Source organism: Spodoptera frugiperda, chromosome 27 (genome assembly GCF_023101765.2).
Source record: "Spodoptera frugiperda isolate SF20-4 chromosome 27, AGI-APGP_CSIRO_Sfru_2.0, whole genome shotgun sequence".
Lineage (NCBI taxonomy): Eukaryota > Metazoa > Arthropoda > Insecta > Lepidoptera > Noctuidae > Spodoptera > Spodoptera frugiperda.
In genome coordinates this window covers 8976696-9001035 of record NC_064238.1, presented here as the reverse complement: position 1 = coordinate 9001035, position 24340 = coordinate 8976696, and the positions used below count along the sequence as shown (strand labels likewise).

The window sequence follows — 24340 nt, the reverse complement described above, 5'->3', positions numbered from 1 at the left end:
TGTTTTTTGTCGGAGGGGTGTCTGGTTAGTGTACCTGTCCGTTTATTCCCTGAGGGGATTGGGAGATCTGCACATTACCGTTGTGACAAAAAGAATGCTCATTTGTCTTCAGTTACCGTTATAAAACTGTATGAGAGGTCTTTTTTTGCAGTATAAGTAAGTATCGGGTTAAAGTTCTAGCTAAAGGCGCTACAATCTGAAACTCATCATGATTTCCAAAAATAATTAATAATCAGTTAATTTTAAAAATTACGTTTGCATTATATTTAATGTCTAATAGGAGTTTAAATATTGCATACAGCATTCATTTTACACCGACGCGACGTATGCAAATCCATTCACTTTCCATAAAACAAAAGAAAAAATCGACCACCCCTGCAAAATTCCCGTTCGTAAATAGCTTAATTGTCAAAAGCCAACAATATAAAACATACGAAATGCATTTAGGAAAGGTCAAGGCGACTCCAAACTAAACGTGAAAGCGTCAATTAGATTAGCAGTGCCGCTCCATGCCCGTAAATTGTTCAGAAGGGGTGTCTATCGAATTGTCCGTCCCTGTCTTTCCCCTAGACACAGAAAGGGATGAGGCTACGGTAATTAGGCTAGGGCTGTGGTCAGGTTTACGAGTTTACTCAGTCGCTTGCCTCTATTACTGAAAATATTTACGTAAATTATCCTTAATTGCTTTTAATTACTTTAAGAAGTGAACGTTTTGAGTTTATGTTCAAGTAATTATTGTGTAATACGTCTTAAGTTTGTTGATAAAATCGTCCAATAAATCGTGTATTTGATACGCAGAATGAACTTTATTTACGGTGCTTACTCTAGGAATAGGCGCTTAGGGATAGGTGTTTTTCTCATAAGTTCAGGCGTTTTATGGTTTTACGTTTTTATGTTTTGCAATATCCGACTCTATCTGGAAAAATATCTATACTTTTCTGGTTAAAAATATCCATAGTCTTATTTTCTAAAGCATTATTTAAACCACAAAAATGGACACACACTTTGCAGAAACATAAAGACATTATGCAAGCTTTATACGACGTTTTATTGATTCTTAGCTCCAAATACCAACCATAAATACATCAGTAATTGTCTAAAAAGTCTTTATTTAAATACTTTGTTTCTTTATTCGTCCTAATGTACATAAATTACGTCCAATGTGCTTCAAAGAGGAGACTTGCAGCTTTACATCCTCTTGCAAAAAATAACAATAAGACCCTTTCACAATTAATTCGTTCCGAGTCGCGGTAAAAATATTTTGTCCACTTTGGTACACTAGAGGGACATTGTAAAGCCATTTAACACCCATGAAGCATTTTCGGGAATCGTCTGCTTAACAATGGGTCAATAATTATGTTACCAGCGTAATAATGTAACATTGTAAACGGCCATTGTTTACACAGAAGCGGTTAGAGTTGGGCATGATTTTAAAATTTTACCGACAGTTGATTGATAGACAATAAGAAACCTTATTTCGTTAGCTTAGAGTGTAATGTTGCAGGATAGTGTAAATGTATTTGCATTTTGACGCGTGTACGTTTGTACGGGACCCTTGTGATTTATATTCGTCTTTTGTTTTTGGCTGTTTAGCTGGCATCAGTATCAAAGGCAGAGTGTCTCGGGAGGTCGTTATTCTTGCATTGTACCAACACTATTGTCTACCAAAACGACATCGTTAGAGAGTCCGACGGGTGGTCGAGTCCATTGAAATTCTATTGGCAAGATGATAAATCATCAGTTGTTGTTAGAAACGATTCTTTTAATTATTTCGATTACTACAGGTGACATATTAAATAGTGTCACCTTCTTTTCATGCTACATGCCTACGTTTTAAGAATATAAAGTGAAAGAAACATGTCGTAAAGATAAAAAATGGAATACTCCCATTCCATTCAATAATCGAACGTTTTTAACTTTATCGATTCGCATTCGACAAACGTCCCATTCACTTTTTTATTTTCGTACAGAATTAAGTGTCAGCCGTTGATATATCGCACTAAAGACAACAAAGGGATTTCACGTCCGTGTGTCAAAATAAAACGACATCGACCTACGCGTAACATGGGGACATCACACATCCCAAACACCATACATACGTAAAAATAAATCAACAGTATATCAGTATGTTTAATAGAAACTTCTTTACTCTGTGTATGATAAAAAAAAATGTTATTGTTAGAAACACATAGCTGTGATAGATTCTAAAGCTTATTACAAAACCGAAGTCGTCATTGTTGCCCGGAGACGGGTGATCTGTGATGTCCTCCATTGTCCGTGGCCCGCGTTGAACAATAAGTGACCATCGGGAATATACTCTTTGTCGAAGGCAGCTGTGTTTTTATAGAGGATGTCTATCGAACTGAAATGAGGTATGCTTTGTCCTTTGAGATAGAAAATCTAAAATTGATGTTGGTTGTAAACATACTTTTTAAGTTGAAGTTTATGGAGCTTCATTTTATAATGTTCATAAAATGTTTGTCCTAGTAATAAACATACGGTTTTACATAAATATAGTCATAGAAAGAGACCATATATGTAATAAACAGCATTTCAACTCCATTTCTGTACCACATTCCCATTTTAAATGCTACGAAATTTCGGCAGCAGACGAAACTCGCGCCGTCTGCCATAAACCCTCAAAATTTAAGCACTCGCTGTAACTCCACATAATTTGCTCATACGACGAAAAATAATGACCAGCCATCTTTCTCAAAAACATGAGCCAAATAGCCTCTCGAGTTTAACGAAGCACGCAATGTAGAGACAGAATTAAAACGGGCAAGTGAAGTGCCCACTAAAAGATTTCACGGGCATTCGCAGTTAACACTATTCCCTTAATGAGTTGCTAGTGAAACTTTGGAAGGCTTCCAGGCTGTCTTGTAAACAGTAGGACTTGACCGCTGCGAGGGAATTGTGTTTACGACCAACGTTGGCAAAGCACCAGTTATTATTTTAATCGCGAAATATTGCTTTGTAAACTCATCGAGCCTTATTACTTAAGGGCGTTAGTTACTATTAAGAGCTCCATGGGTGGACCACTAATGGTGAGTTCTCTTATTTTATTTCCTACATATCATTGAAAATTGTCGATGAGGTTTGGAATAATTTTAGCACTTCTCCATCTTATAAATAAAAGACAATCTTCGAGTTATTCATCATAGTATTTCACGTATTTGTAATAATAGGAATGTTGACATTCAACGGGTTTAGAAGGTGAACAAATGCGTTCATTTTCATTACAAATAATGACTTTAGTCTAACTTATTTAACACAACTATGAGCAAACAAAATATACTATTACATTGTGTAATGTAATGAGAACAACATTTGCATATATTTTGCCTAAATTACATACTTTTAACATAATGAAATTTTCATAAAATTCGTCCTACATTTATTCAAAGTTAAATAAACAAGGTGAGAATTATATGAGGTGAGTTTGGCTGAGTTACAAAGTGCTCAATACTCGACGACTCGATTTTAAGCATAGTTGAGCATTCAAAAGTTAGAGCACGTTCGAGTTCGCTATTGAGTCGCGATTCGCTACTCGAACAAACCGCTTAGTTTTCAGTATCGGAGCGTGAAATTGCATTGAATAATTAGCTAGCTAATTAATTAGGTAATATTAAAGTGCTTTGGTCATTCGTCCCTTTATAGAGGATGATGTAAGTGCTACTAATTATATTTAGTACTTTACTTAAGCTTAGGGATCAGTCGGCAAAATGGTGTGCGTATTTAATTCTCACGATTTGAAAATGTGCTTAGTGAGTATTAGTAATTTTAAAATGTAAAATCGCAATGATTTCCTCTTTAGTTTCTAGCTTTTACCAGTCCATAATACTGGTAGAAACTGAAGAATGCCTACACTGTAGCGGTAGAAAAAGGCTAAAGAAGAAGCAAGAAGAAGCTATTGCCAGTAGCTGCGCCCCCGTTCCCATAGGATAAAAAGCCTATGAAGTATTCCAGACCATAGTCTACCACTGTTTCAAATTTAATCTCGATTGTTTCAGCCATTTTGACGTGAAAGATTAATAAAAAACAGACAAACATAAAAACTTGACGCATTTATAATATTAGTAGGATTAAACTCACAAGACAATTGATAGTTTGTGACAGTCCTTAAACTTCCATAAAATATAACTAGATACTACTGAGCACTGTTAATGTTTAAGCAAATTCATGAAAACATCAGAAAAAGTTTAGAAGGCTGCTTATCTCATAAAATAAATCGTTGCCGCTTCCAGATTAGAAACTTTCGTCGAATTAAGTTTTAATTAACTTTTCAAGGAACATTATTTAATTAAATTACGCTGGCTACTTAAGGGACTGTTGAATTTTACAGAAAATTTACCTGTCTGATTCGACGGAGATTAGTTTAATTTGAAGGACAATGGGCGGCCATTTTGTTGTAACAAGTTAATATTATAGTATGTTCTATGTTAGTTGTAAAATGAAAGTGGCAATCTGATGTCTGCTAGCTAATCAGATAATCTGCTTTCCATTGTTCTTTAAATGAAAAACGATAGATATTTTAGTAAAAAAGCAAGCTAAAGGTTGATTTTATTTTTTACCAATGTCAATGTCTAATATTTATACAAATTCCTGCGTACTTTGGTTAGATGATCAGATGAGTTACGCAAATTGATTTAAAAGTACTCCTTTTGAAACGTGAGACAGCCATGCTTCAGCACGAATGGGCTTGCTCGACCGGAGTGAGACCACGGCCTCACAGAAAACCGACGTGATAACAGCGCTTGCTTGAATGAGGCTACCGGAGGCCCAAAAGCAGGGTATCCCTTTCCAATCTTCCCAATCCTCGATTCCCCAATATTTATTTATTTATTTAGAAAAACATGCATAATTTAATAACTCTTAAATGCCTAACCCCCAAAAGGCCGGCAACGCGTAACGCCTTTAGTGTTTCAGATGAGCGGCAACGATTGCGTACAAATCACATATTCATATAAAAACGATTACAATGAAAGTATTATTAAATAACGTTATTATAATTTCTAAATCTGTGTACAGCTGTTAAATTAATGGATTTAGGAAGGAAGCGTTTCCGACCGTCTGCGTCTTGGATTGGACTATTGTTTTATTGTCTCTGCTACCGACTCGTCTACTAATCATAGACAAGTGGCATCGACGTTTAATGTTTCTTTTGAGCTTCACAGATATTAATAGATGTCTTTATAAGTTTGTAGACTTGCTGATGCTCGCAGCTTCGTTTGAGTGGATTACGGATTTCGTGGCATTCATTTTCTAAAATAAAAAGTAGACTAGGTTACTGGTAGTACATCAGATCCTCGCAATGAAAATCTTATCAAAATCGTATCACTCATTTCAGAGATTAATCAGAACAAACAGACAGCCAGACAAAATATGCTTATTGTGCAGGTTTACTTTGTATCGTAATAATATATAAACAGACACTCCAACCACTTTATGCATTAATCACAATAGTAATTGTATTAATGGTAGTCGTATCTTCGTTTGTTCTTTTTTACATTGAATCACTAAATTAACTGTGTGGTGTTCCTTTCATTTTCACATTATATAACTTAAGATACACATTTGTTCCCTAACAAAGAATATAAAGGCCCACGTGTTATAATAGTAGGTAGTCGTAACACCCACATACTAGTAATGTTATTATTCCCACGGCATAGTAAAAGGTAAACCTTACATAGGCTGCTTGTCTAATAGTTATACATCGGGCACATGCCAGCCTACGATGCTATGTACTAGGTAGTATTTTATATCTATACACATATAAATGACTGCACGGTTAATGCTGTGGCTAGGCAATCGGCTGCCGTACAACGGGTAGTGGGTTCGATTCCCACGGAGCAACTCTTTGTGTGATCCACAAATTGTTGTTTCGGGTCTGGGTGTGATGTGTATGTGAACTTGTATGTTTGTAAACGCACCCACGACACAGGAGAAAATCCTAGTGTGGGGCAAAGTTTTTTTTAAAAAAAAAAAGAATTGGAGTGTATGTTTGTAATATTAAGATAATCGCTTTTTACATTTCATATGATACATACACCAACATACATCTTTTTGTTCTAGCTAAACTCTGAAATGTCTGGACCGATTTAGATGAGAATTTTATGGGCAGGTAGCTGATTTACTAATGAGTAATTACGGCTTTTATAGTTAGAAAGTTAGTTTATTGCATGCGAGCGAAGCTGTGGGCATCAGCTAGTAATTTCATAATTTTCAATAAATCAAAACTAAAATATTGAAATAAAACACATTAACCATCCATTAATCGATCTCTATAATCCGCAAAGCAAACTAAATTTAATAATAAAATATAAGCAACATTAGCATTGTGTATGCATAATTAATTTATACCATAAACTATTGGGCAAATCGGTGAATTTACCGCACGATAATGAGTTAACATTATTAATGTTCACTAATTAATATCTCTAATCCTAAATATTCATGTTGGTTTGAAACATTGCCTTGCTGGCCTGTGATAGGCCATTTAGCCGATTTAGTGAAAAAAAAACAAACACTATTTGAATTACATCTCGTTTTTCTATACATATTTTCTCCGTAATATAACACCACTAGCATTACCCTTAGTACAAAAACGAAACGAGAGCACTTCGGCGCTATGATTGGATGGTTCATTCACGCCGTCCAATCAGAGCGCCGAACGCGTTCTTGTTTCGTTTTCGTTCAACGTAAAGCAAACTTATACTAAGGGTACAGGTGCCAGATATTTTATACATATTCCTAACCACTCACTCTACCTAGGTTTGTATGCAAACATTATTTATCAATTCTTCTAAATTAGATACTCGGAAGGGTTAAACTGGCCCTCAGTGTGTACTGAGAAACTGTATAATTTGGCTGACCTTCACAGAGATGAGCAAAATGACATGTATTTTTTTTCGGATCATCCAAAAGGTCTTCCTGCATTTCACTATGACCCCTTCACCGAGTGTCACTTGGGTTCATTACACCTGACACATCTAACCCTAACCTTTCTTAGAAAAGCAAGCGTACTGACATTATGTTCACATAAGATAAAGGTGTGTTCAAACTGGCGCCCATAAGGCCGTCTGCACACTTTATCTTTAGATTCTGTGAGCCCAACTCGACGTAAGGATTAACTGGCCTAAAGTTAAGCAAACTACACGATTAACCCGTCTATTACCCGTCACTACAGTTTAAGGTAAATATTCTGGGTGTTTTCTAAGAATAAACTGGTTTCTTAGTGCATAGAATTGCATAGGAAGTATCATCGTTATAAACAGCCTGTGATTATACAATATGCTGGATTTTAGAAGAGAATTTAGTTATAATTTTATATTGACTTGATCGTGAGACATACAAAATCAACTAAAAATCATAGTTTACTCACGTAAATTAACGGAGAAGAGCCCTACCAGTTTCGAGTCACAGAGGTCTTCATCAGTAGCGCGTACAGACGCGGCGACGTCACGCCAACCAGTAGGTTTACTGGCGAGGCAAATTTACGTGAGTAAACCATTATTAGTAGTTAATTTTGTTATCTATTTCACAGCATCTCTTAGCCGACAGGTGGGAGATTTTTTATGGAATAGGAGGCAAACGAGCAAACGAGTCGCCCATGGACACCCGCAACACCAGAGGAGTCACAGGTGCGTTGCCGGCCTTTGTTTTTTAAAAAGGAGTATGCTCTTTTCTTGAAGGTTTGAAGGTCGTATCGGTTCGGAAATACCGCCGACGACAGCTCATTCCACAGTTTTGCTGTGCGAGGCAGATTGCTGACGTATATTCTATTCTGTCGTATCAAGAACACTACACGACAAATAATTTTATTATTCTAATATAAATTCAGTTCACCACATTCCACTAAATACTCCTTCAACTTTTTATCCTACTCTTTTCTCTAAAACTGCAAATAGTTCCCAAACTATTCTGCTTTCTATTCGATATCTATATAGAAGTAGGTATGTATCTTATATAGTGTGAATACAGAGCAAACGCTATTGTAGCGTCCAGTTTCCAGTAGACATTGTTTCCAGAAGATTGCTTCGATCTTCCAGTTGTATGGGATGAAAGGAACGCCGTAACGTAATTGCAATCATGGCTTCCGAACACATAGCTAACCTATATCAATATTTCTCATAGATTTGAATTATTGTTAATGCTAATATAAACTTCAGAAGTCATACAATCCGTTTAGTTTGCTGAAATTAGTTTGATTGATAAATACTAAAAGTTCATTATATGAGTGTAAAGTGTAGATATATGTAGAGTATAAATAGTTAAGTATCAGATAGACGTAGACAATGTAAAATATTAGATATGTAAAGATAGAAATTATATAGAAATACCTCTAAAAATATAGGAAAAGCAAAATATAGGATGCCTCTTTTATTTATTTTTTGATAGACATTGGCACCAGGTTATCGTGAAGGTATCTACACAGGATGTATATAATTTTATATCAAGTATATAAGTTTATGTCCTAATTATGTATCATCTAAATGTACATTTGAATGCAATAAATGATTTGAGTTTGATATATTGCGTAATTGCAGTCACTCAAACACTATGACTAAGACCATAAGTAGTGCCGTAGTGCACATTTTACGGAATACTATTGTCTTTCATTGTTTGTTTAGATAACCAATATAATGACATTGTTTTCAAATATTGCCATGCCATGCAAGTGACTCGGGATGGCAGGATGAAAAACAAGTGAATCGTTTAGTTCATAAACTGTCTTTTGTTTATAAACGGTTTTAAAGGTGAATGGGTTTTTTTGGAAATATTGCCATTTATGAAGCGGATTCATCTAAACACATTTACGCCTTTTTATCCCCGAAGGGATAGGCAGAGGTGCGCATTACGGCATGTAATGCCGCTATACAATGTATACCCATTTTTCACCATTTGTGTTATAAGTCTCATGTAATAGGGGTAAGCCAATTGTCATATACTGTCACAATTCAGACTCCGTGATACCACGGACAAATTTTCAAAAAAGACAAAAGTACTTGCCCGATTCGGGAATCGAACCCGAGACCCCTTGTCCATCAGTTGCACTTACGACCACTCGACCAACGAAGCAGTCACAGGCAGAATCAGTACATACAATAATAATAATGATTTATTTGATTAAGAAATCAATGATACCTTCAATCACATTAACTTCTCGCTAAGAGATTCCTAACTATACTATATGACACTAAAACAAAGATTACTTTTATTAACATTACCATCGAATTTAAACTCTTTGAGACGAAATTATCAAATAGGACAATATACCTCCTAACTACGACTATCATTGTTATCCTTTTATAATTCCGAAGAATAGTGAACAAGGCATAAGTTACATACACCAAATAGTGCATTATCATCACGGCTCTATTATTCAGTGCCAGTACATGCGATGTATTAAAATGACGCGTCATAAGTGCATCAATTTGTCATTACACCCGCATCTTGTGTTTGAGATGGATTTAGTAGGATTATACCTTAATTTTGTTTTGTTTTAAAATTTTGTTCTATAAAGATGTAAGCTTGTTTAAATTTAAAATGTATGAGTCGGCCAATGAGTGACTGGCTAGACGATATATTATATATAGGGTTGGTTTATTAAGAGGACCCAGTGCCCTTATTGGCTATCACTAGGAAGGTTTAAATTAGGTAATATTCCCATACTCTTTAGCCTTTCTCCTTCAATAGATAGACACTTTTAGAAGGTTTCCTTTGACATCAAAAAATGTTCTTAGTGATGACCTAATTTAAATCTCGTTAAAATCTGATACTACACTGTCAGTGATATCCATAGTATTTACTAAAAATGAGGCTTATTTACGCTTGACGAAGAAGGTATTTAACCTTCTTCGTCAAGCGTAAATAAGCCTCTTACAACACGAAAATAAACACAAAAAAGACACCTAAAACTTTAACTTGTTTTTGTTAAGACAATTAACTTTAATTATCACCCAAAACGTACATTTAAGTGCAAAGCACCTATTTCTCTGTCGTTTTAGTCTAACAGGTTCCTTTAAAGAGGCGGGACACAGCAGATAAGTCCAATAAGCAATTAAAATAAAACATTAGACTTTCCAAACGGTTTTCGCATCTATTCTGTGATTCTGCGCTGAGAGCGTTTGCTGTGCAGAACTAAATTTGTCCCAGATCGATACTGAGTCTACCTACGTGCATTATGTAAGTACTGTATGCGAGCAGACAATTTATTAATAGCTGTACGGTAACTTTTAATAATCTATTAGTTGGTCATTATTTTTTAATTATATATAAGCTCCTATTCTTAAGAATAGTTTATATTGAAATATTTGCAAGTAAAATACATGCATTTAAAAGAGCCATATAATAGTTTACCAAATTTTAAGATTGTCTGTATGTATCTTAGTTAGTAAGCCTTAATAAATAAATATGTGTATATTTAAAATAAATATATTTACATCCAACTGGGTGGCATTTATGTAACCATAACTGCCTAAATATTACGAACTATGCTGAAATTATTTACGTAATACATTTAACTTTGTTTAGAAAATCTACGGCCGCTTTCGTGACCAACTTATTAAATAGGAATTAGTCACAACGTTCAAATTCTATGTATTGTACTAAATAGGTAAAGTACTAGTAATATTTAGTGTTTCCTAGATTTCAATAGTTCCTTGTTCTCGAAATAGTGGCGCCTATGGCTATAATACTGAACTATTTCTGATATTTTACTACGCATTACACAAGTTTTTAAGTATTCAAATATGCTTAGCTCAGGAATTCAGTCTAATTCCTAGTCGGGCAATGTATTGCTGGGCTTTTTTCGGTATTTCGAAATTTTCTCAGTAGTAGCACGGAGTCTGGAATTGTACCCGGTATATAGCAAAAGGCTCACATTAGGTCCCTATTACATGGAACTTATAACACAAATTGTGAAAAGTTGGTGTACTTTGTACAGAGGCATTACGTGCCATAATGTGCACCTCTGCCTACCCCATCGGGGATAAAAGGCGTGACGATACAACAATATACTGTATGTCATTACAAGTATCAATATTTAAAATTATCCAAATCAATACTATTTATCTGCCTCTGATAGATATCGATAAGTAAAGATCATTACACACCCACGGCTTCCGCAAAAAATAGCAGCAAAGTTTACATCATGTCAAAATACTATTATTTAAAGCATAAGGAAATATTTATAATTGTTATTTCTATTTCTCATTCAAAACAAATGGTCTAGATTAAAAAGATTTACGGCTCTGTTATCGTAAATAAAATGTTCAGTAAAACAATATACAATTGGATATTTGCACGCTTGTTATTTTTTTCAGTCATTGACTTTTAGTTCAAGCAGATTATTTACATTTAGATTTTTCTAGTGTTTTGATTTAGGTCTTATTTGTATAGACTTAGGTGTTATATTACTCGTTATATGTCTTTTCTTTTGGTTTGAATATGATATTTTTTCAGACCCTTAAAGATTTTCTTTGTGAATAGAATTTCTGTTATATGAAATAATGAAACCAACATCTTTTACAGTAATTTAAAGAAACAAAATTTGAAAAGAAAATTCAACGTATAGCGAACTTTTCAGAGTTTTCTTATAAAAAATCAACCTCTAGTAATTTTAACAAAATCTACCTGAAAACCGAAGAGCAAAGAACACAAACCGACCGACCGAAGAATAAATAAAGTTACAACTCCAAACTTTGCTTACAGGCAAAAGTTTTCAATACCAGAAGCGCCTTAATTATCTTGCTTCGGTATCGCCTGCAGCAAATCTGTTCGGGATATCACGTCAAATGATTTTATCTAATTCAAGTACAAAGTAGATGATATTAATACTTAATGAGATACTTCCGTATTGATGTTTGAGCTTGGCCGTTTTCTGGGCAAATGTTGGCCGGGGTTGATTCCCCCCCCGCCCCTGTCATTCCCCTACCGCCCTTGTCTAGACTGCCGCCGAGACCGCTTCAGTTGGTCCCCAGCGTTCGCACGGGAAGGGTGTCGCTCGCTCAGAGCGTTTCGCGCGAAATTTAAACGTCAATTCGTTTTTACGTGACTTTTTTGAATTTGGATTTTGAGTGGATTGTTCTGTGTTTTAGTGGTTGATTGTAGACTGTTGGTCTTTATGGATTTTGTTTTAATATAAGTAAGTATTTTCAATTATTAATTTTATTGGTAAATTGATTGTTTTGAGAGACAACAGACATGTTTGTTTTTTATTATGTTGCCATTACTTAATTCTAATTTTTAAAATAAATTAAGACGTATGAATGGAAGTTAATACAAGATCATTGGTTCTACATCAAACATTAAAATTCTCTCAAAATATGCAAGAGAAATCATTTTCTCATCCCGACAGATCTCTTAACAAACTGTAATGTAGACTCTAAACACTAATTCCAACAGTACTTATCCTTCAAGCCTCCAACATAAAGAGATAAAGCCGCAACGCGATGAAATATTATTCATCGCCAATGAGTTATACAAACATTGGTCCCAAGCTCCACCAACCTTAAGTGCTACATTGTAAAAAAAATGTTGAAATGTACTTAAAAGAGAAAAAGTCATTTCGAAGACATTTTGCGGTGCTCTTGAGAGTTTGCGGGATGAAAAAACCGAGTTCCGGCCGAGCCGTCGACCACTTATCGACGCCGAGCGACGCGATGAATTAGCGAAAATGTACTGAAAGTGTGTAGTGGGGGAAATAAGTTGATGGCTGAAATTCAGAGCTTTTTAAATGAAAAATATACTTAGTTTGTGTTAGTTTTTCAGTTCAGATATGATGTTTTTGATGATTTTAAAAGTTTATATTATTATTATTCATTTACTTATTTTTTTAAATGATCAGTTTGTTAAAATTTAACTCTATACAACTCAAGAAGTCTAAAAGATTTATTGTTAATTCTTCATGTTTTAACTAACATCATTTTTACTTTGAAAGAAAAGACACAAAACGTCGTATTTTATTGAGAATTAAATGCCTTTAAAGAAACAACCATAAATGTATTCAATAAATCAGAAAAAGCTTTCCATAAAACACATACAAACGGTATAAGGATCTCTATAATAGAAGAGTTACTTGTCGAGATAGTAAAAAGCCGGAAACATGAGTTACAAATAGATACATTAGTTCTTGTAACCGTAACATCTGATACATCCATTTTGTATTCACTTGTAACGGAAACAAATTAAATATGTAAATATATATAACTTTTTATTTGTGATTTTTGTAATATGGTCCTTTGGTCCACATTGTGCAATTTTGGTCCTTATGTACGAATATATACAAACGATTGTTTCTAGTATGTATTGACTGTACCTATATCTCTTAGTAATTTGACACATCTTGTAATAATAATGAAGGTGTTCACAACGTAAACACAGACATTGTGGCAAAAAAAGATTTTCCTTTTATCTGTCCCTTGTCAACGGCTGTCATAACATTTTATATCATTCCAATCAAATAAGAGAGAACATTTTTGAATACATTATTCACAAGTGCAATTGAAAAGAGTAAAGGGTTGTTACTTTCTGTTATTTTGGTACTTAAATATGAGGACGGCTTCGATCAGCATAAATAAACATACTCTTTGTTGGGACGGGCATTATTTGAATAGTACTGTGCCGTCTCGGAGTATCAATGAATTGTTCCACGGCGACAGAGCTATATTGGATTACTAATGGCTCAAATCCGTCCCCCATTGCACCCGCGTCCCAGCCTCTGAGGTCATCAGCAACAGCGACCATCATACGTTTTACATACAATACTGTAATATGCGCATATTTAGCAGCATCAACGTCGGCCCACTTAACTGCTTAAAACTCCGTACTGTTTGCAGAATGAAGGGGGGAATTAAGAAAAATATTTTGGGTACGTTTTCATGCACGTGTCGTTTTGGTGTTCATCTTTGTTTGATTATGTTAATAGGAGATAATTTGAAAGGTCTATTTTAATTGTTATTTGATATAACTATGTTACTTGCAAAGGGTCGTATGCAATAAAATAAATCGAAGTCTCGGAAAGTCGAAAGAATTCGCTCCCGCAATTCGGTCGATTGGCAGCTTGTCGAACTTTTATTTTCATCGTTACTGTTACAAAAAAATTCGTAGCCTACGGCTTTGCAAGCACTACAGTACGCGTTTTTGCGTGCAATTGTGCCCTGCAAAGCGCTTAGACCGCTCTGCTGCGCTAGGCTCGAAAATATAGTGCACATAGCTTTGTCCGTTCACTCTAACACTAATGAATTAAGCGCTGACAGGATTACAGAATGTCCGTACAATGTTCTAAACAATATTAAAGAAACAATACTAAAAAACTCGCGATAAACCTTTCACTCTATGAAATGAAACTTTTATCGTCATTTTACGAGAATTTCGTTGCTATAAAAGCGGTCCTTATCGTTCATTGTTATCTAACACTCGATAATCGAAAACTTTGAATTCATTCACGAAATCCGATATCACCTTAACTTTGAGACAAATGGATCACTGGAAGTCCTGTCCGCTTCGAAAACTTCCAATTTCAAGAGGTCACGTAATTATTCCACTTGGTATCAAGCGCCTCTCGTTTTAAAAGCCTATTCTTGTTACAGATAAAGCGGAGATATCTTCTGACCTTAGTGTATCTTTAGGTATGTATTTTCAGGATAAGAAACAATGAATTTTAATTCCTTTAGCTGGCTGTTGGATCGTAAATAAGTCGCTTATCGTATAGGTAATTGGGAGTGCGGGCGACCGCTCCCATAACGCATGGGTTATCGATATGGGACTATAAATTAAATTATACTATCTTAACTCACTCGGGTGGTTTGGACAAAATGATACAAATCTGCCCCTACCATTGCCATGACCTTGGGGACTTAATATACATATATTATACTACTGCCCTTATAGATTGGTTTGTTAGATCAGCTTCAATTAGCTTCTAGGATTAATCTTCATAGATCTCAAGTGAATTATAAATATCATTCGGTACGTCATATTTTAAAGTACTGATATACTCTCATGTCACAAAATACAAAGCATAAGTTATGTTATTCTTGACTTGTGATAACAAAATAATCCAACATAAATGTGACCTGTTTCAAAAAATTTAACTAGAATAACTATTTACCCAGTTTCGAGATTGTGACATTCGAGCCAGCTGCTTATCTTAAAGGACAAATATATCAAAATGCTACTTCAGAAGTAGTGTTGAACTAAGATAATGTTGTGTAAAAATATGCTTTTATGACTGAGAACACCCAGGGTGTTATATCGTGATGGAGTTAAAGATACGTTTGTAGATCGGTTGTGTTTATATTTTTAGATTTTTGAAGTTTGGAAATATTCTATACAAAATAATATTTTCTGTCTGCTTTTAAGTTGACGAGGTGGAAATGTAAATTAACCTTGTTATTGGTTTTGATGACACTATGAATAAATACACGTAGCAGTTACGTGTTTGGTTACTTTTTACCAAAAAGGGTTTAATTATTAAATATATGAGACAAAATTTTATATTTAATACTCTGAACCCAGCAGTCTGTGCCTGACATAAAATTACGTCTTATCAAAATCGTATCACAGCTCATCGAAACCCTTCAGTGACATCGGGACCTAAATCCTCTATCCAAGTCTATCAAAATCGAATAAAGTACAATTTTCCTCCATTACCGCCCTTCATATCTTCCGTCATTTCACGTATCGCTTCCGAGCCCAAAAGAGGGTAAGATGTAAAGATGAAAATAATAAATCCGTATCGAATATGCACGGCTGGAGCGAATGAAAAAATTCTTCGCATGAAAATATTATATTCGGCCGTGTAATTCGCCTGTCGGGGATTCGTAGCGATCCATCAACAATTAAATGTTGGGTTGTTGGCGATACATTATCGGCCGTATTGCGAACGTTCTGATTGATGGCGGCTGGTGCCATGAAACCATAGATGCTTCCCGCTCCATTGGACGCTAGTCTATCGAGACCACTGTCACTGAGTGACCGATCACCGATTCCAACTACTGTTCCATTCATTGCTACAACCCTAATTGATATACAGCTCGAATTAACACTAAATAAACATGATAATATATATTTATTTACAAGTGCTAAACGGGCCCGTTCAAATATTTCTCCTCTGGGGTAATCTTTTATAAAATTTGTGCAATAAATTTACACGAAGCACATAGATAATTACCCCCATTTAACAACCAAACAATGTGCACCTGATATTATTAATATTTTAGAATAGAGCGGCTTTAATCACGGCCTCGAATTCGAGCTTAATTATTCCGTCCGTCGGATAATTAATTAAACAAAAGATGGTATGCAGGCTAGGTGAGTATTGAAACTGACTTCCATTGTTGTTTGGATAACAGGGAAAAATCCGCGATGCTTCCGGCTGCGTCTCCTCTCCTTCATTGTTCAGTCTTCCGCCTCATTCCAATTTACGCAGCTCTTTCATCGCGTGACTGATGCATTTATCATTCGTGAGAAATTTCTTTATCCCCAATAAATTGTTTATTGAACGGGCGTTTCTAATCGCGTCGCTACGTCGGATCTCGATGTCTTTTTGATTCTGGCCCGTTCGACAGATTTGTAGGCATTTAGCGTGAGGTCGTAGGGTGGGTCCTTCGTTCCCATGGTATTGGGGTGTTACGCTATTTTAGTGCGTCGTCGTAGGGTAATTTACGAGCATGCAATGCACACAAGCAGCCCTGCTTTTAGGGTGATGGCTTGGAATAACGATTTTTCGTGAATTTATGTCTCTGTAAAGATGATAAGTGATGGCACTCAGATATTCACACACGCGTCTTGTAATATACCGTTTGAAATATGTATAGGTACAAAATTAATTGTATCCCTTTTACAAATTGTCGGAAATATTTCTCGATAGTGATCTAAATATTAAATTTAATTACAGTGTTTTGTTAGGTAGGTGGTAACGCTTGCGGCAATTAGTTAATATTATCTCAGAAGTTATGAATGAAACTTTAATTGAATAAAGTTTTGGTTTTGTTAAGCGGTTTCCCTTTGAACTTTTGGTTGTAGAATGCATTACTTCAAATTGTAACTATTTGACCGTATTAAGAGAAAAGACATAAATTAAGATAGAGATAAAATATACTTTGTTTGGCGTAGCAAGTCGTAAGCGTTGGACTAAACTTTCAAAGATCCATGCAGAACTCGTCACCAATTTTACTTATTACAAAAGTAGGTAAACGTATCCTATGTACTTACATAAAATTAAAATGTATAAATAATCTCAATCTGTGATTCATTACATGTGTAAGTATGCGTTTAAACGTTTCACATTCCAATCATTAAAGAAAGAATAAAATTAAAAGCTCTTTATTTCCATATGTGTCGCGAGAAATATTTAACTACATAAACATTCCCACTTAACAGTGTAGCTGTTGGACCAATTTGTCCTCAAATTATTTGTCAAGGCAGTCCATTCCGAAAATTGTTCCAGATTTAGAGCTAAAAGGGGTTGGGATACGCCGCCGATGTTCGGATTTGTCACAATGTCTCCTAAAGCACGGCTAATCTCATAGAATGATCACACGAGAACCAAAAGCTCTTTGATCTAAAACGTACCTTTAGAAATGTAACCAACTTATTTTTATTGACTACTCATAAATGGACAAACGAAGTCGTATATAATGCAGATAAAGATGACTAATTATTATAAATAAAGTAAACATTGATGTGAATAATTAACTATCGTAATTAATAAATGGAATTGTGATAACCTTGACATCAAGACCACCGCATAGAAATTATAACTTACTATCCTGAGCAAAGGACCAAGTACCTAGAATAAACATTCTCTGTAAGGACCACGTAATAGAATATGGTCTTTTGGACAAAATATTTAGTACCTACTACGCGTAAAATACACTTCAGTCTAAAACTCATAAATGGGACTGCATTCAAAGACGAAATGGCAACTCTCAAAGCAGTCATAAATCATCGCAATACTTTAATATTATTACAGAACTCCATAATCTTTTATGGGATCGCGCAATGTCACGGAAAAAGCAATGAGGTGTGAGCTTCGCGCATCTGCCAGTATTGTGCTCGATAATGATCGTTTGTTGCGTACAACGCGTTGGTTTTAGCCGTATTTACGATACTGATAGCAATTGGCTGTCGTGGAAATTAATACAGCCATTATACGTATGTTTATTAAGTAGGTCGTTAGCGGTTGTAGCCGCTTATAGTGGACCATAGTGTACTTTAATTTTGTTTTCGGGGTACAAGATAACGTTATTAATGGTATGATTATGCTCTCGGTACATTATCGACGGACATTAATGAGCATGTTTTTCTTGATAAGGCAGTTTTATGCATGGTCCTTTTATCCGAATATTTATCATTGAAGTTTTTGTGCAGCTGCTATTCTGCAAAACAAATACGTGAAGCGGAGCATAGATGTAGAATTGGAGCAACAAAATTGCTCTCACGTTTATTTGCCGTGTCTACGCGTACCGAGGTCTACAACCTTCCCGCCGGGAATAGAACAGTAAGTTGAGTATATAAATTAGCTGTCAGGCCGCTAATCGCTCCGACAGGCCGCGATGAAACTTTAGAATCCATCAGTGGTCTTCTAAAAGGCCAACATATTCAGAAATAGATACACAATAAACGCAGTTATTTATATTGTTATCCTTTCAGCGAAAGTCGATGAGGTCGTTACTTTTAACGAATAGAATGCGATTGTTTGTACAAGGATTTTGTACTTCGATTTATGAATTCGATTTTGTACAATCGATTTATCGGATTATCCGGGCAATGTTGAAATCATATTTTTTTTTATTTGTAAATAGAATTTCTCTTCGCATTCATTTTAAAGTACCTACGATTACGAATTGTATTATTTATTTGATCATTTTTAAATACGATCCTTACAAAATTACTTGCAAAAACACAGAAATGAAAATCAATAGATACAAACTAAAATCACTGTAGCTTCAATATAAATCCATTAAACACAAAGTCAGCGATCCTTAACGCAAATTACGACCCCCGTCCCAGATTCACACGGTTCGGGGAAAAAATTGTCGTCTGCCGAACAGTACAATAGAATACAATTACCGCCTGGCGTCGTAATGAGCGAATGAGATAGCAATAAAATTTCGCCGCACAATACGGTCATAATTAGAATTAACTGTCTCATTCCCACCCACATCCGATGGCCATCTCTATTTTGTCCATTCGCCCTATTGATGTTGTCCAGAGTTTTCTCGGCTGTTTCGCGAGAATTATGGGGTCTATTGAATTTGTCTCGCTTGCTATTACTGTACTCTGTAAATGACCCCTATGTAGTGTACTAGAACAGAATAGAATAGTGAAATGTTAAGTTTATGGAATGATAGTATCGTTATGGTGAATTGAGTATTATTAAAGTCCTTTCAATACACTCTTCTGTTACATCAGAAAGCAATTAAGTAGTAAGAGATTTTTAGCTAATTTTGGCACATGTTATTTGAAGTGCTAATATCCGCAAAGGGAAATAGGTAGTAGTAAAAACGGAACAACAGTCCACTCAAAGTACTACAACAAAAATGGGCTACTTCAAACTCAACAAGACCATTTTGCTAACAGAATTTCACAAAAAAACCTTTTAAGAAAAACACATGCGTTTTCTTGTATCGTCGGTACGTCTAGTAGCAAAAACATCGTAAATGCTTCTTTGTTCAAACATCTGTTGTTGCTAACCGCCTTTATGGTTTCGAGTTTAAAAGTTTTTGTTGAACTAATTAAAACGATAGTTTCTTGTGTGTTATTGAAATTCACGGATCACTCAAGCAGTACTCATTTAGAGGATTTAAGAGGAATTAGGAGGGAGAATAGTGCACGTATTGTTACGAACAATGTTCCATTGTTTCCGACTTAAATGTGGAGGTTTTGTGTTAATAAACTGTTTCATTCAGAGCTTATTTCACGTGGTATTGTTGTTTTCAGTTTGTGAAGAGCTCTTTATGTAGTGCTGGGGTAATGTTTTGATATTGTTAATAAAATATGAAATTTAAAGAAAGCTGGGGCTTTTATAATGCTGTATTTTATTACATTTCAATTACATTTATTGTAGTTAAATACAAACTGACATTGAATGGTAAAATTTTGTTAAAACGACCGTTAATACGACCGAAAACGACCGAGGTAATAAGCCCACTTTTATAATCCAAAAACAGTACAAACTATTGCATATGAACGTTTCTATCTACAATAGCTAAAAAGTCAAACACTATCGAAATCTAAATCAGATTTACCGCCATTTATAACTAGAGTAAAGTCATCCTTAGGGACACACATGCACACTAAAACTGGAAATAAAATGCAAATGTAGGTAATTAGTTGTGCCATAAATGCAGTCCAATTCCAACCATAAATAACATAATGGAATCTCTAAACCGAATTCATAAAGCATTGGTGTAACCCGAGCTCTGAATATTAACAGGATTTGATTACGTACGGTACAGATATCATTCTTTCTTTTTTGGTGTTAGAAAAATAAAGTTAGACGTGTTTTTTCACGCATGTTTTTTTAGGCGGAAGAAAGTAATTTGTGTTCTATATTAAATACATATATTTAGAGTTTGTCAATTTTTTCTTGTATCAATTCATCCTTAAGTTTACATTAATGAACAAATTTCAAGTTTTGCCTACTTCAAAAAATATAGATTAGGCCTTAATTGAATTAAAACTTACAGGTACCTACTTAAAATTAAATTAACTTATAACACAAATAAAGCACTTATTTAGGTCTGTTATCGCTTGGAACCCAGTAATTAGCAAAAACTATGTTAAAACTTGTACTTTACGTGCAGAAATGTGGTCGAACAAGAATTTATTCAAAGTTCAGACTGAAAATACTCCACTTCATTTACAAGCATAAGAACGCAAGAACGTGTAACGTTTCTTAAAGAGCGTAAATGTTTGTACCTTGTCATTTAATTAAGCACTTTAAATATATAACCCTTGAGTGGAATTTACTTTCCTGTGATGTGGCGTAGTGTCAAGTTTTGCTACCTCGCGAATGCCAGTATCACATGAGTAATAAAGTCGACAGAGCGCTAGTTTTATACAAAGGCGTTGTGAGAGCTGTCACTCGTATAATGTGGTAATATGAAACTCTTATCACAGAACTATTGTACGAAGTTAAGTCTCTGTTAAATATCTACTCTAGTGGGATCAGACATTCCGCGTGCATTTTGATGTGATCCTTTGTTTTACCTATCATTTAAGGTAAACAGTTTATTTAAAAATTGTCTTAATAGGTATACTTGTAATATGTAGTACGTATATTATAATATATATGGGTCTTATGATACAACTTTTATTAAATAAAGATTTATATTTCATAATCCTAATGGTTCTGTAGTTTTATAAAACCACCGCACGCTATTACATATTATTATGATAATTAAAGCCGATAAATATCAGAATTTAAATAGATACTATTATCAGAAACACTACACTTAGGTAAAAACTATCAATCAAACCCTTCTAAATTCAATCCATACTTTAAACCCTTCAATTAAGCATAATTTAAGATAAACCTTTAATTCTTACGTCACGGGTGGCCTAAAGAAAGTATAAGGCGATCATTAGCCAGTTTTTATGTAAGCTTTTGTACCTTTTGTCTTACACCATATTTCTCCGGCATAATCCATAATACATGAGATACCGTGCTCCTCATAGCAATTATGTGTAATAAATCTCATGTTAGATCAACAGCTGATGCCTAAATTTATTTTATTTTCCTCATACATTAAGGTGTAATATCAAAAAAATTGGTAATTCCAAAATATATTAAATCATTCTTGATTTTACTGCAGCACCACTTCAGTGAGCTAAAATCATTGGACGCTGTGACTGGCGTTATCATCGAAAATAAATGACCAATTAAACAATCTAATTCATTTTGGTCGAGTCCCCGGTTAGGGTGGAAACATAAATCAACATGCCGTCGAGTGGCGATAAACATTTTGTGACTTCCAACCCAGGTGATAAAAAGTGTCCACTTTTTTGGACACTGCACACGTTAAAAAGGCTTTTGAAAGGGTGACATTTTTTAACTCTAACGGCTCCTTAATTGTTAGAGCCCACCCTTTAGGGTTAAGGACGACCCTTTTGACAAAAAATGATCCTAAATAAATGACCCTAACGAGACGATTTGGAGCTTCGATAGAACAAAAAAACTACATAGTTGGTAGCCATAATTGGTAGTAATTCGTGTGTGATAAGAAGGAATTCTTTCATTGTTGCCGAGTAGACGCCACTTAAATCAATATTTTTAATGCTGCATGCCTAGACATTAAGTGCCCGCTAATAGGGTAAGCAAATAAGGAGGTGGACACACTTGTATAAAGTACTACGGTGCACGATGCGGATAAGAGGGTCAATATTTTGATAGTACGCGTGGTGCGATGGTAGAAACATGTGGTCAAACATTGAGCAACACTGTATGGGTGTTTAATCGCTGTGGCGTGTATAACTGGTCGTCTCGGCAAAACAAATGTAACCGCGCTTTCGCCACGCGCGTACGTAAAGTCATGGGGTTCAAGAGCCAAAAATATCCACTGCGATGAATCAACCGCTAACTCGAGAAATTCCTGTACATCAAAGGCAAGAGTTTCGCGGAACTCCATTTTATATTTTGTACCTTAACGCTGGGAATGTCTGCTATGCTGATTAGGAAGATTGTGAACGTTTATAATTACCAGCTATAAATTTTATAATAATTTGCAATTGGACTTAATGGATCCGACGCTCGTGTATATTTAGGTGAAGATGACTTATGGCTAAAACATTGCAAATTAAGCCTTTCCTTGAAACAAATTAATTTTAAAAACCCAATTTCAACTTAATAACGCAACATGATTTAGATTGATAACGTGATGCGAAACGAATCCAAAGTGCTTGTAAATTTTTAACCTCTAATTTTAAAGTTAAAGGCAGGGTTTAATGACGTGGAAAATTTGACACTTGGCCGAGGGCGGTGGGCGAGAGTCAAATTATTCAGAGTTTTATTGACGGCCGGAGAGATTTACACACAGCTGCCCGAGTCCTCGCCTCGTGTGCCAGTGAGCACACACCCTTACATTTTATATGAAGTATTTTGCATATTACACGTTCCATGTAAATGTTGTGAATAGCTCCAATATAGTTTTACATGGTTATTAAAATTAAAAAGCTTTAAAAGGTGCACGCAAAGTACGCTGTTTATTACAGTAACCTGATTTTTTGTTTGGTTTAGCTTTAGGACCTGTTTGCGTTTAATTTATTATGGAGCACCGCAGTATTAGTCGGTTGCTCGGGTTTAACATAAAACCACAAACTGTCTGTATAGGAAAATTAAATAATATGGAATCTTAAGTTATGTTTTGTATGTGTAATTTATTAAAAAAAAAAATCAAATTTGGTTCTAGGAGACGAATCGTGTTACTAGGTTATCATAGTATTATTTCTAGTTTTTTTTTTTAATTGGCAGAAAACACACATACACACGAATAAAAATATTATTTTTAAAAAACACACACACATGAATACGAATACTTAGATTATACACAATTGAGTTTAGTCTTTATATTTTTCTTGTACTATTGATAAACAAAACACTCTCTATACTCAATACAACTTCTACAATCGTATAAAATCGATGTCAATCCAAAATAAACTTTGCAGTACACACAATAGGTCTTAACTTCCAAAACTTATGTTGTCGTCTGAAAGCCAGACATATTTTCAGTTATTTATTGAACATTTCACGTTTGTTTAGTCACAGAGACATAATAAAACACATGGTTTTATTTCACCTGAACTTGTTTTACGATTGCGTTTATTTTTTAATATGTTTTTCGTCTCAAAGAATGAAGTAACATCTGTGTTTTGTGGGTACTATAGTTAAATGTAATCATCATTTTTCTGTTAACAAATCAATGTTTTGCAATGAACAAATAGATTGACAGATAGAGGGAGAGACAACCATTTTTTTGTTTATTTGTAAAGTGCATTTTTTTTGGTATTGTGTGATTTCTTGATTTGTCAGAATGTTCATAATGATTTGTTATGGATGTTAGTAATTTAGACAATATTGACCAACAAAAAATATTCATAAATAATATTTTTTTCATGTTACATTTTCGAAAGACGATAAAACGTTTTTGGCGTAATTCTTAAAGACCCTAATAAACCAAAGAAGATACATTAATTGTTTATCTACCCATCTGCCAACAGCTAATAGAGTCTTGGACATGATAACATCAATCCTGAACATTATTTCAAGATGAACAGAATTCTTAAACATCCGGGAAAAACGAAAGTTCCCATGAGAATTTAAAACAATCGC

At 34.8% G+C, this 24340-nt stretch overlaps 1 protein-coding gene across 4 annotated transcripts in view; it reads left to right on the top strand.

Annotated features, from left to right (window-relative positions):
• LOC118263545 (roundabout homolog 1) overlaps positions 1-24340 on the top strand; it is a 60814-nt gene that overhangs the window by 5745 nt on the left and 30729 nt on the right. Inside the window, exons 1-2 of one of the 4 annotated variants that reach the window (XM_050705504.1) lie at positions 11987-12148; positions 14595-14633. The exons of 1 other annotated variant lie outside the window; for it this stretch is intronic. The gene's annotated coding sequence lies outside the window, so the exon portion shown is untranslated. Of the gene's footprint in view, positions 1-11986; positions 12149-14594; positions 14634-24340 lie in introns of those variants that run through there. 2 more of the 4 variants (XM_050705505.1, XM_035575606.2) reach the window with 2 other exon arrangements.